General features: G+C 42.1%; 1 pseudogene; it reads right to left on the bottom strand.

The window, feature by feature from the left end:
* Positions 1 to 688: 688 nt before the first annotated feature.
* Positions 689 to 7,548, bottom strand: LOC114503764 (annotated as a pseudogene).
* Positions 7,549 to 9,265: the final 1,717 nt, after the last annotated feature.

Below are 9,265 nucleotides of genomic sequence, written 5' to 3'. Positions count from 1 at the left end.
ATCCTTGCCAGCATTTACTGTTTGTTGATTTCCTGATGATAGCCATTATGACAAGTGAGAGGTGATATCTCATTGTGGTTTTAATTTGCACCTCTCTGATGATTAGTGACATTGAGCATCCTTTCATGTCTATTGGCCATCTGTGTGTCTTCTTTGGAGAAGTGTCTATTCAGAGCCTTTTCCCATTTTTATTTATTGTATATATTTTCAAAAGCAAAGAACAATTTAAATTCCATCTTCAATATGCCAATGTCATGTATCTAGGATTGGTTCCTGGGTTCTGTTGCAGAGAGGAAATGTGTACCATGTTAGTAGTTATTTTTTTAGGTGTGGATTTATGTTTAACCATTTGGTGGTGGCAGAGTAAAGGCAGGGGCTTAAGAACACAACTGCCTCGATGAAAGGGTCCTAGACAGGAAGGTGTAAGTTTGTGCAGAAATCTTGATAATCTTTAGTGGTTAAGGACAACTTCTTGCAACCAAATAGCATGAAGTTAAATCAGTCACTTTAGAAAAGGCTAAAATGTGTTTGTTTTTCTTAAGCACAAACAGAGGACTGCAAATAATGTGCATGCACACTGTGGTTCTGTCGATGATAACAAGGGCCATGTTGGTTCCCATCAAATCCAGGAGTAGCAGACAACCAAATGCACAGCGCCCTTGTGCTTTCTCTGAGCACACAGCATCCATTATGGAAGCCAGGTCCTTTTGCTGGTTTTCTGCAAGTCTGAACTGGTGTTTCTGATGGCACTGCTGCACCTCCACCTCTGGCCGCTTTTGCTTTCCTCTTTTTTGCAGCCCTTGTTATGTCTACCTCCTGGAGATTTCAGAGACTGTTTGAGGATTTCTCTGAAGTATAGGACTTTTCCTTTCCAAGCCAGCTTTTTTTCTTCCTTTTGCCTTTTCCATTTTCTCTGCCCATCACCTTCGGCCTCACTGCCCACACCTGCAGTGAGCCTGCCCCTCCCCAGATTCTGAAGAGCTCCCTTGCTGAATTGCTTTACATCCAGTGAACTTTACTCCTGGGTTATTTTCTATTTCCCACAACCCTTCATTAAATCCTTCCCGGGTGTTTGGCTTTCCAAACTCATCTTTGTATTCCTTGATTGGAGAAAGGTCTTTGGGACCTAGAAATGCAGTTTCATGGGTGCTTAAAGGGAAGACAGGATGCTTGTTTGCTGGCAGCTTCTCTGGTCCCTCTGGTAGTTCATCTGCCCAGTGGCCAGTGTGGGCAGCCCTTTATCTTGGGAACACAAGTCAGAGAAAGACATGTGACTTCACTCATATGTGGACTCTAATGAACAAACTGAACTAACAAGCAATATAGGGACAGACACATGGACAGAGCAGGCTGGCAGCTTTGGGGCAGATTGCACGGTGGAGTGATTGAGCATAAAAGATAAAGTGTTGCAGATGGGGAGAGAGGGACCTGTGTCAGGAGGCCTTCCTCCCCCACCTGCTGCTTGACTTGCTCACAAGAGAATAATTTAAGCGAGACAACACATATAGTGGCAATGAGGTAGCAGGTTTGTTTATGAAGTATATACAAGCACGAAGCCATAGCAGGCACCTGGCTAGTCTCAATACCCCACCTATAGAGGAAATAAAGTTGTTGGTAAGTTTGTTTTACACACTTGAGCCAAGGCTACAAGTGGGTACTTAGCTAATCTAAGTGTGCTGACTACTGGGGTTCAGGGTTTATGTACCTCAGCTGGCTTCTAGGTTCCCTTCCTTCTCCCCTTTGGAAATAATGTACAACTACAAAGGCTTTCTCTCTCAGTTAGTAAAGGCTCTTTGTCTCGTTGGTGAAGTTGTTACAGAAGCTCCCTTTCCCAGCATAGAATCTCAAGGACCATCCCCACTTCCTGTACAATTCCTGCTTGTGACATTCAGGATGCCCAGCAATGTGAGATCCTTACAGAAGCCGCTTTCCTCAGCACCATCTCAGGGACTCTCCCCTTCTCCTGGACTGTTTTGCCTGCAGATCTGGGGACAGCAAGCTTACCAAACTGAGCCCAGGGCTGCTGTCAGCTGGTGAGACAGGTCTTCCTCTGCTCCTGGCCTCCTGTGTTACGTTCTTGGTTAGACTGTAATGGCGAGAGCCCTGCCTTTATTTCCCCTCTGGCTGCTCATTCCTAGCTGCCACCAAACAAAAGAACTTAAAAAAAAAAACAGAACTACGAGGACAGAGGACAGATCAGTGGTTGCCAGGGTGGAGGGGTGGGGGAAGGGTTTAGTTAAAAAGGAGAAGCAGGAGGAACATTTTGGGGGACAGGCCTGTTTGTACCCATGTGTGCTCTTGATTACAGAGCTCTGTACATTTCTCAAAACTCAAAGAACCGTGCACCCAAAGAAGTGAATTTTAGTTTGCTTCATGTAAATTTTTAAAAAGCTGAAAAGAATCCACAACTGAATAAGTTTAATATATGCTGAACTTCAACTTAACAACATCAGAAAGTCTTCCTATGTGGAACTGATATCAGTTATCCATGATAATTAATTAAAATGAAATAAAATTAAAAATTTGATTCCCCAGCCGCAGTTCAAGGGTTCACAGCCACAGGTGGCTTCTGTAGTAGGCGGTATGGCTCCAGAATAACTAGGATGAGAAAAGAAGGAATTCTGTGTGGTGAATTGGGGAGGACTCACCTATGAAATTCTAGTCCAGAGCAAGGCTTTTTATTTTTTATTTTTTAAAAAGATTTTATTTATTCAGTTTTTAGAGAGGGGAATGGAGGGAGAAAGAAAGGGAGAGAAACATCAATGTGTGGTTGCCTCTCACTCACCCCCTACTGGGGCCTTGGCCTATAACCTAGGCATGTGCCCTGACTGGGAATCAAACCTGTAACCCTTTGATTTGCAGGCCAGTGCTCAATCCACTGAGCAACACCACTCAGGGCCAGAGCCATGCTTTTTAAATGTGTCTTGTCTTGGGTGGGAGGAGGTCTGTGACTGTAGTTTCAATTTAAAAAAAATTATTGATTTATTAAAATTATCTTTCTTTTTTGTATAATTTTATTATTTTAAATTCTGTGAATATATCCATTTTATTTAATTTGAAAAATTATTAGTATTTTATAAGTATCTGTTGTGTTTACTAATCTTTTTGATTATTTGTTCACCTGGAATTATCTTTGTTATCCCTGTTCTCATTTCCTTGGCTTTGGTCTTTGTTCTTTTTCCAGCTGTTGTGTTGCATGATTCTCCCAGTTCCTTTGAATGTTTCTTGTCCCCCAGCAAGTGTGCTCAGAGGCACACATCATCCCTGCAGTGCTGTGTTAGTGAGTCCCACAGATTTCAACATCTCTGTGGTTCAGTTTTAAATATTACTTAATGTGCTTTCTGCTAAGAGCTATTTAATGTGCTTTCTGCTAAGAATGTATTAGTAATACATTGATGCAGACTCCAACCAGCAGGATCCATGGTGTTGTGGATGCAACCAACAAATTCACATGGACTACAGAAGTCCTGTGGAGAAAAGGGATGGCATGGCCACTCTCTGAGTGAGAGAGCACCCTGACCCTTGCCTGGACAGGCTTTTATTGCTTTTCTGGGAGCATTACATCAAAGAAGGCCTTCATTCATGATTGTCAGGCAGTAATGATCAAACAACAGATAACATCCAAAGAACTATGAGGGCTTATCCTGAGTCAGAGTTGGTTAGCTAAAGGGCTATAAAACTTTGGAGAACAAACTCACTTCCTGCTTGGACCCTTATCAGAAAATTGAGGACATTCTTAGCAAAGCAGGTTTCACAGGACTTCATGCATTCTTTCTTAGGCCTGATCGCCCTGGGGAACTGCCTGTTCCTGCCCAGGGCTGCACAGCCCTCCAGCATTTCTCAGGCTTAAGTCAGGCAGGGGAAGTGAAGCAGCAAAGAGATTAGGGGACTTTGTGTAGACAGAATGAGGACTCAGGCTATGTCAAAGCCAAGGGGTGAGGGTCCATTAGCCTCTTTTCCTATAGCTCCCCTACTCCTTCCCTGAGGGCCCCTTCATGACCATGCCTGTCTTAGGTCATCCTAAGGTTCCTTGAGGATTCTTACCCATCATTGGCTAACCAGTCATCCACCTGGGGCCAAGTAGGGTGAAGTAAAGGGGGCAGAGGCAGTACCCCTACCAGGGAGATAAGCTTTGTCTCCTTAGTGGCTTATGGTCCCAAGGTCTCTTTACTCAGTCTTAGCCATGGGGGTTACAGCTTCTGACACCAGGCAGGGCAGTTCCCAACAATACATTATTTACTTTCTAACCTTCCTTCCTTCCCTCTTCCCTCTTCCCTCTTCCACCTTTCCTCTCTCCCCTGCTCTTCCTCCCTCCTCCTCCCCCTCTTTTCTCCTTCTCCCTTCTCTCTCCCTCTCTTTTTCCCTTTCTCTTCCCTCCCCCCTTTCTTTCCATTTCAATTATGTTTGGAAAACAAAGTTGATATTATAATAAGTTTTTGGAATTTTTAAAGTTTCCTTTTAGGTGCAGTTATATGTTTAATTCTTGTAAATTTTCTGAGAGTGCCTGAAAATTATATGATTGTCTGTTTATTGTGGACATATACACACATACACACACACACACACACACACCTTTTTTGATGTTGTGCAAGTTTTTCACATCTCTGCTTACTTTTGTATCTGGTGGGTTTTTATTTCTGAGAGAGGTGTGTGGAAGTTATTGATCTAGCTATTACTTCCCATAGTGCTATTGATTTCTGAGAAGGTGTGATAGCATTATGGATTATTATTTCTCCTTGAAATCCTCACAGTAGTGCTTTTTGTAATTTGAGATTGGAAGTTTAGTGATTTACATGTCTGTATGGTATATTTTTTTCTGTTGGGGAAATGTATGTCATGTGGTTAGATACTGTCAGTTTCCACTCCCCAGGGTTTGCCACTGCTGTACTCCATAGCACTAGAGCAACAGTAGAAGGTTTCCCATGAGTGCATGGTTACATTTTAGATTTTTGTTACTAGGATGGGTAAAAGATCATATCTCAATGTAGTTTTAATTTGAACTCTTTATTAGAAGATAGGTTGAGTTTTTACATACATTGAATGATATTTTCCTTTATTTGTGATGTTTTGTCAATTTCTCTATTGGGCTGTTGATTTTTTTTTCAGTATTTAACAGTTCCTCAATTATTAAGTATAATAATCCTTTGTATTATAAGTTGCAAATATTTTTCTCATTTATCTTGTTACTTTGTGGTGGTTTTGCCATGCAATTTGTACTTTTTATATAATGAAATATATGTCTTTTCCCCTTTTGCTTCTGGATTTTGAATTATAGCTAGGAAATCAGAATTGTTTCCAGTGGGATTCATTATGTGAGAAAGTGTCTGAGGACCTGTGTTCCTGAGATGATTTTTTTTTAAATCCCTGTCTCCTATGTTGATGAAAAATTGCCTTGGTATAAGAGTGTAGGTTCAAGGTTCCTTTCCTTCAGTACTTCCAAGTACATTCTACTCATTTGTTTGCTGCTGCTTGGTGTTGCCATCAGAAGGTCTGAGGTCAGTCTTATTCCTAGGCAGTAGCTTCTCTTTGTGTTGGGAGGCTTTGGGGTTTTCTCTTTGTTTTTGAGCCTCTTAGAGCTCACACTCCCATGTCCAAGCATGGTGTCTCTCTTCCATCTCTCTGTCACCTTCTGGCTGGGGACTGTTAATCCCACTTTGATCCTGGGTAAGTGATCTCCATTTCTCCATACAAACATTATATGATTCCCCTTAGAGCTTATACCCAGAATAGACCAATTCACAGAGGCAGAAAATTGAATAAAGACTACCAAGGACTGGGGGTGGGGCACAGAAGGGGGAGTTAGTGCTAATGGGTACAGAGTTTATGTTGGGAATGATAAAAAAGTTTGTGGTACACATAGTGGTGATGAGCAACTAACATTGTAAATGTATTAAACGCCACTGAATTCTGTACTAAAAAATGGCAAAAATAATCAATGTTCTATTGGTAATTTACCACAATAAAAATATTGCTAGAAAAAAAGCTGACGAGGGGAGAAGAGCATAGTCTCTGGAGACCTAGGACCCCATGCCCCCTCCCATCCCCTCCTGTCCCCTCCTGTCCTAGGGCTGGAGGGTGACTACCTCAGGAAGCTGCCTCCTGCTGGTGCTAATTTAAATGTAGAAACTTAAAGGTAAAATCCTTGCTGGGAGGTGCTTGGTGGGTGGCACCAAACAAAGAGTGTGCTATTGGTTGTGGTTCTGTGGGGCCATCCCCTCTCCTCTGTAACCACCTGGCCAGCACCACCTACCTGCTGGCCCTGCCCCAAGCATTGGCCAGCTAGGTGCCACATGCCCTCATAATAACTGGACATCGAGGAGCACAGCCACCTTAGAAGGCAGACACCAGCATATACCAGAGAGACAGGCAGACAGAAAGACGGACAACATGTATCATCTTAAGCAGACATATGAGAAAGGACACACAGTGACCTGAAACAAACATGAACAGTAAAGGAAACAGGGACTATATTAGTAACAGGAAATAAGAACAAAAATAATTTTTAAAATAAATGGAAATATTAGGTATCAAAAATGTAATGTGAAAAGAAATAGGTGGAAGCAGTGAGAGAGGCAGCCTGGAGAGAGAGCCAGCCACCTGGGGTACCAGGTGAAGGGCTCCCCCAGGAGGAGTCAGGAAAGGACCATGAGGGAGACAATGGTTAGAAGACGGAAAGGAGATTTGGGGGACAGCAGTGGGAGCGTCGGCATCTGGACACTAACAGTCCCACCAAAGGAAAAAGGGGCAGAGATTCTTTGGGGGGGGGTCATTTCCTGAAATTCGGTTTCTTTCTCCATTCTACAAGCCTGCAGCCCCTATTGTTTTATAGATTTTTCAGGAAGCAGGACCATTGTGGCCTCTGGATTTTAAAAAACTTTATATTCCAATTTTACTTATTTTTTTCAGTGTTATTGAGATAAACTTAACATACAGCACAGTGTAAATTAAGGTGCATAGCATAGTGACTTGACTTACATATATTGCAAAATGACTAACACATATATTTAGTTAAAATTTATCATCTCCTGTAGATACATGAAGAAAGTAAAAGGAAAAAATATTTTTTCTTTGTAATATTTTACAAAGGAAAAATATTGTAATATTTTTTCTTAACAACTTTCAAATCTACCACACATCAGTGTTAACTATGGTCATCATGTCGTATTGTATATTATATCCTCAGCGTATTTTCAATTATGATTCAAAAAGCCTGCCTTGCACCTGGTGGACACTTTTTTAAAAAGAAAAAAATGACACATTTATTATCTTAACGCTTCCCTAAGTTAGAAGTCCAACATGGTGTCTGCAGGGCTGTGTTCCTTCCCACTGGCTCTGGGCAAAACCATTTCCCTGTTCACTCAGGGGCTGCAGGACTGAGGCCCCCATCTCACTGGCTGTCACTGAGGCTGTCTTTAGCTGCTCCCTGCCCCCAGCGTGGCACCAGCCTGTCAGCCCAGCAGTGAGGTGTGGAGTCCCTCCTGTGCTGCCATTTTCAATGGACTCACCTGCTTTCCACTGCTGGTGGGCACTTTCAACCAGAAGACGCATATCCATCCTCTGCAGTGCTTTCAGATGACATCTTTGATAATCCCACCTGCTTGGTGTTCTTGATTTTCTCTTCCAGAATTTATATTATCCTTTTATTTTGTGTCTTTTAGGTTTTCTTAAAATGACTTCCATTTCAATAGTCTACACACATGCTATTATACTCTCCTGTAGTACTGTTACAGTTTTATTCTTTATATATTAACCTGCCTGCAATTTAATTTTGTGTCAGAGGTGATACAGGAATCTAACTTTATTTCTCCTTTAAATGTTAGCCATTCATTCAAACACCGTTTACACTAGAAACACACAGTCTTCCAAAACTGAGTCCAGAAGAATCAGAAAGTCTGAACAGATCAGTGATAAGTAATGGAATCAAAGTAGCAATAAAAAAATTCCCATAGTAATAAAAAACTCCCAGCAAACAAAACCCCTGAACTGGATGACTTCACAGGTGAATTTTACCAAGCATTCAAAGAAGAACTAACACCCAGCCTTCTCAAACTATTCCAAAAAACTCAAGAGGAGGCCAAACTCTCAAGCTCATTTTATGGGGCCAGCATTATCCTAATTCAAAAACTAGATAAAGACACTACAAAGAAAGAAAATTATAGGCCTGATGAACATAGATGCTAAAATCCTCAACCAAATATTAGCAAATTAAATCCAGCAATACATTAAAAAAATCATCCACCATGATCAAGTGGAATTTATCCAGGGGGTGCAAAGTTGGTACAATATCTGCAAATCAATAAACGTGCTAAACCACATAATGTAATAAAGGGTAAAAATCATATGATCATATCAATAGATGCAGCAAAAGCATTTGGTAAAATCCAGCACCCATTTATGATAAAATCTCTCAGCAATGTGGGAATAGAGGAAACGTGTCAACTTAATAAAGGCCATATGTGACAAACCCATGGCCAACATACTCAACAGGGAAGTCCAGAAGTGTTTTTCTTAAGAGGAGGAACAAGACAGGGATGTCTGCTTTTACCACTTACTCAACATAGTCCTAGAAGTCCCAGACACAGGAATCAGACAAGAAGAAGGGATAAAAGGCATCCGGATTGGAAAGGAAGAAGTAAAACTGTCATTATTTGCATGTTACATAACACTGTATGTAGAGAACTCTAAGGATTCCACCAAGAAACTACTAGAACTGATAAATGAATTTAGTAAAATAGCAGGATACAAATAAATTTTCCCAAATCAGGTGCAGGTGGTGGTACTTCACCCAGGGGGCTGGGTCCTTTGTAGGCTGCAGGTTTTTTGCAGGAGCCAGCTAGGTGCAATTGATGCTACTTTATCCAATGGGCTCAGTCCTGTGCGGCCTGCAGGTCTCCTCCAGGATTTTCTCCAGATGCAGCTCTCGCCCAGAGCTGCAGGTGTGACCAGCATGGACATAGCCTGGAGCTCTGGAGCAGATGCTAGAGGCAGGCAGTTTCCAGGATCTGTAAGTACCTTTGTTCTGCACCTGCAGGTGGAGGTGGAGGTCCAGGAGGTGGAGCTGAAACTTGGATTGGTCCCTCAGCTTGTGCTAGACCTGGGAGAGGAGAAAACATAACCCACAAGCCTGTCTTTCATGAGCATTCCAAAGTCAGAACACATTACAGAGCCTTTTGGAGAAACCACAGCCCTGGAACACACAACGGGATGTCTTCCCTGGGTGCAGTCCATCAGATGGGGGGTTTGAGGCCAGTCTCTGCTTCTGGCT

Source organism: Phyllostomus discolor, chromosome 8, assembly GCF_004126475.2.
Source record: "Phyllostomus discolor isolate MPI-MPIP mPhyDis1 chromosome 8, mPhyDis1.pri.v3, whole genome shotgun sequence".
Taxonomy (NCBI): Eukaryota; Metazoa; Chordata; class Mammalia; order Chiroptera; family Phyllostomidae; genus Phyllostomus; species Phyllostomus discolor.
Note: the sequence above shows the minus strand (reverse complement) of the source record. Positions and strands in the feature narration are given on the sequence as shown.